The 4,906-nt window shown below is 43.5% G+C and overlaps 1 long non-coding RNA gene across 1 annotated transcript in view; it reads left to right on the forward strand.

Annotated features, from left to right (window-relative positions):
• Positions 1-4,906, forward strand: part of LOC137774625 (uncharacterized) — a 40,511-nt gene that overhangs the window by 32,033 nt on the left and 3,572 nt on the right. The window lies entirely within an intron of this gene.

The raw sequence follows: 4,906 nt of genomic DNA on the forward strand, positions 1-4,906 counted from the left end.
GCATCAATGAGTCTTTTGCATCTTCACACTCACTCCGGAAAAGTCCTGCCAATAATTCAAGTCCCTATAAAGCTTTGTAAACTATACAGCACCATGGATATAAAAATGAATGCAATTGTATTTATTAACCCCAGACTTGAGAAACAGAAGCAAGGTCATCTCTCTCTTTCCCTCCTAAGAGTAGAGTTGGAGCTTCCTTCCTGTTTGGGGCTTATGACCCTCACCTGCCCTGTTTCCAGATGCAGTTCCTGTGTCTGCTCCCTGAGAAGTGATCTCAGGTCCTTCAGGGCCAGGATTTGTGTTTATGTTTGTTTGGGGTGTTGGTTTTGGGTTTTGGTGGGTTTTTTGGTATCCTCAGTGCCCAGCAGAGAACTGAAAATAGAATAACTGGTTAAAACAAGAAAGAAAAAAGGATAGATGTATGGATATGGGAAGGAAGGATGGATGAATGGATGGAAAGTTGGATGGAAGGGAGGGAGGGAGGGGAAAGTGGACCAAGGGCTGAGAGAATGTTCTGCTTCTCATCTCGTCCAGTGCCCTGCCTCTACCACAGTAGAATGAGCCTCGGGATTTGGTGAAGAACGAGAAGCAGTGGGAGTGTTCTCTGTGGATCATGCAGAAAGCAGAGAGCTAAGTTACTTACACACCCAGCTCAGAGTTCAGTTGCCAGTTCTCATCTCTGAGGTCTGTGGTTCCTGAGAACTACACACCTGGAGACCAGCTGTTGGGAAGTCAAATTCTATATGGGGAAGAAACTATGTTTGTGAGAGAGAGACTTGTCACGAATCTCTCCTCCCTTTATTTGTGGTTTTGAGACATTAGGCTTTTAGGAAGCACCCTGTTTAGATGGGGCCAACTTAAGACATATTTGCATTCAAACTGCCAGAGATCACAAGACTTCGGCTCCAACATAACATGGGCTTAGCTGTCGATGCCATATGGTACCCACACTGAGGAAAGAGGAAGCAAAGTCTCCGGGATCTGGAAGTCTTTTCCAGGCCATTACAGGGAGAACAGTCAATGCTGCAGGGCTGCCAAGGGTGGGAAAGCAGTCAGCCTGCTAGCGCTCCCGTGGGACAGCATAACTGTTCACAGCGTGAGCTGGTGAGCTTTGTGCTGGGAGCCAGGTTTAGGCTCATTTTCCCGAATAAAGGAACTCAAATGCTTAAACGTGAAGGGTGTTACCCCCGGAAAGAAAGCAGCCCAGGAGAGGAAATGGGCTTGCAAAGGCATCCTTTGTGTCTGCAAGAACTTGTTAAAAGATAAACTGAGGAATATTAAAAATTGTAAGAGTTTATTTGCGGAAACTGAGTCAAATCTAGCAGCATCCATCTAGCTGTACAAAATGAGAGACTTTGATAGGCCAGGGGGAGCCAGATTAAGGAAGTTATTTTAGGCAAAAAAAGCGGGTTGGTTACTGCAAGGTCACTTTTCTTTAGGGAGTGCAGGGGTCTATCAGGCAGATTGTGTAACTAGTGCTGATCAGGTGGTTCCTGATTGACTCCTCTGGGTTCAGTTCTGGGAGAGTGGAAACTGTAATTATGTCTCAGTTTGGTGATGTGGGGCTTAGCATAAGTGGCTTTATTGGGGTCTGTTGTCTTGCTTTTAACAAATGCCAAAGCTCATCTAGGAGTATCGATGGGTCACCCCATGTAGCATCTCTGTGCAGGCGTCAGTGAAGGGCAGGAGGGAGGGAGGAGACTTCACCTCCTTTTCAGGAGACGAGGACACAGAAGCAGCCGGGAGACCCACTCTTTCCTGCCCCTCCCCTCGTTCCCACCTGCAGAGGTTGGGCAGTGCCCAGGAACCTGAGGCCAGTCTTCCTGCTGTGAAATGGTTCCTCCAGTTATAGGAACACACTTTGATCTCTCCAAAGGCTGGGATTTGGAAGCTGGGGACTTTGGAAGGTTCACAGTCATCCAGGGAGTAAGTCACACCAAAGCAGGAGAGGCCAAGCAATGGAAGGGATCTTACCCGACGTTTTCCTTCCGATGAGATGCAGGCCAGCCCTGGGAGCCACACAGCGCACAGCACACTCAGGGCCTTTAAAGCCTAGTTTATCTAAGGAAGTAGCTGCAGCCTGTTTCCTCATCCATAAACGAGGTGGGTCAAAAAGAAGTGTTAGGGACTTACCTGATGGTAGAGTGGTTAAGAATCTGCCTGCCAATGCAGAGACACGGGTTTGAGCCCCGATCCGGGAAGATCCCACATGCCGCGGAGCAACTAAGCCCGCGAGCCACAACTACTGAGCCCACGCACCTAAAGCCTGTGCTCCTCAACAAGAGAAGCCACCGCAATGAGAAGCACGTGCACCACAACAAAGAGTAGCCCCCGCTCACTGCAACTAGAGAAAGCCCGCGCACAGCAACGAAGACCCAACACAGCCAAAAATAAATAATTAATTTTTAAAAAATGTGTCAGCACATATTGTGGTATGAATACGAGATCTTAGAACCCAAAACACGACCTCATTGCCAATAGGAAGCTGAGAGGGATTCTTAAACAGAATCCACTTAGTAACAGTCACACAGATCTCTCTCTTTTTTTAAGACAGTTCTACCCTTTGTCCCTCCTCTGCATTAAATTTTTGTTATGAATAAAAATGCTGAAACACATGGAGAATAACACCCGTGTGTTATTACATGCATGTTAACCCATGTGGTATTACATGTATATTAATGCCACATACATATTCACCACCCAACATGAACAAATAGCAGCATTGTCATATTTGCCTCATGTCTTTTTCTTTTTAAACAAATGAAACCTCACAGAGTTGAAGTTCCCTTTGTTCCCATCCCCAAGTCACATGTCCCTTCCTCAGAGGTAACCACCGCGTGACACTGGCGTGTGGGTTCCATGATGTGTGTTCACTACACATGGGTATTCTTAGATAGACTGTTTTGTATTTCGGTTTATACAAATGGATTCATACTACATGTAAATAAGGTTGGCAACATTTTTTCGTTTGCCATTATAATTTTTAGATCCATTAGTGGTAAGACATGTAACTCTAATTCATCTTAACTGTCACGGAGTGTAAGCATTATGTGAATATATGAATATCTTCTACAACTTCTCCCCTACTGATGGGGTCTTTCACTATGACAAACATTGTGGCACTAAACATCCCCACTCGTCTCCTTTTGATACATCTGAGCGTTTCTTTTTTTTTTTTTTTTTTTTTTAATTATTTATTTATTTATGGCTGTGTTTGGTCTTCGTTTCTGTGCGAGGGCTTTCTCTAGTTGCGGCAAGCGGGGGCCGCTCTTCATCGCGGTGCATCTGAGCGTTTCTTTAAGGTACATTCGCAAAAGTAGAAATACCAGGGGGAATTGGATGAAAGCGGTCAAAAGGTACAAACTTCCAGTTACAAGATAAATAAGTACTAGGGATGTAACGTACAACGTGATAGAGATAATTAACTGCTGTACATTGTATGAAAGTCGTTAAGAGAGTAAATCCTGAGTTCTCATCACAAGGAAAAATATTTTTTCTCTATTTCTTTAATGTAACTGTATGAGATGATGGATATTCACTAAATCTAAGGTGGTCATCATTTCACGATGTACACCTTAAACTTATACAGTGCTGTATGTCAACTATATCTCAACAAAACTGGAAGGGAAAAAAAAAACCCCAACAAGTAGAAATGCTGTGCACATGTGGTATAAGCACTATGAACAGTACCATTTAACAGCTCTCCAAAACACACGTACCAATTTATATCCCCATTGGCAGTCTGTGAGTTCCCATTTACCTATACGATCTATCAACATTAAGTAAGTGTCAGACCTTTTCATTTTCATCAAGATGTTGGTATATAACAGTATCGTTTTGTTGAACTGTGTATTCACTAATTTGCATTTCTCTCATCATTAGTGACCATCCTTTCCTGTCACGGGACATTTGAGGTTTCCTCTTTTGTAAATTTCTTGTTCATAGTCTTTGCCTGGTTTTTTACTGGGTTGTTAATCTTTTTCTGAATGATTTATAAAACATCCTTATATATTTCAATCACCATATCAATGTTGCAAATGTCTTCTCCAAATCTGTTACCTGCATGTTGAATTTTTTTTTAATTTTGTTGAAGTATAGTTGATTTACAGTGTTGTGTTAATTTCTGCTGTACAGCAAAGTGACTCGTTTATACACATATATATATTCTTTTTCAAATTCTTTTCCATTGTGGTTTATCACAGGATATTAAATATAGTTCCCTATGTGCACATTGAGTTTTAAAATGTAAACCGCGAGGACTTCTGAATCGATTACTCCTGAAATAGGTGGTCCTATCCCAAAGTCAGAAGAGAATCATTTACATGGCTGTAAGATCTACACACATCAGCAAAGCCACAGTACAGTCACACATACAACTTTTACATTTGAGGAGCAAATCTCAGTTTTCAAGGCATCTTCTAATCACCTAATTTTGGCCTCACAAAAACATCTGAGCCTAGCGGGGCCTCATTTTCTCATTGTTAAGATTCAGTGGTTGATCATCAACATCCTTTCAATGATCAAAGTCTGACCTTTGATCCCTCTCCTGCAGCTGGGAAGACCCAGGCTCAGACGGCTGGAGCGATGTCTTCAGCCTCACCCTACGGATGGGTCTAGACTGAAGGATCTTATGTCAATTACATCTCAGTAAAGGTGGGGAGGGGTAGGTACAGGAGGCCCTAGAATCTTAGTCATCTGATCCCTTGGGCAGGTTCTCTCCGCACGTGGGTGGCATTGAGACCAGCACCAGGGACAGAGAGGTGGGAAGATGGGAATGTGAGAAAGACATCACCTGACCATCCAAAACCCAGAGGAGATGACAGTGGCCCCTCTAACTCCCATAGGATGAAGCTCACACACACACACCCCAGTAAGAAAAGGGCCATGTGAACACAAGGATGGACTC

This window comes from Eschrichtius robustus, chromosome 1 (genome assembly GCF_028021215.1).
Source record: "Eschrichtius robustus isolate mEscRob2 chromosome 1, mEscRob2.pri, whole genome shotgun sequence".
NCBI classification, from domain to species: domain Eukaryota; kingdom Metazoa; phylum Chordata; class Mammalia; order Artiodactyla; family Eschrichtiidae; genus Eschrichtius; species Eschrichtius robustus.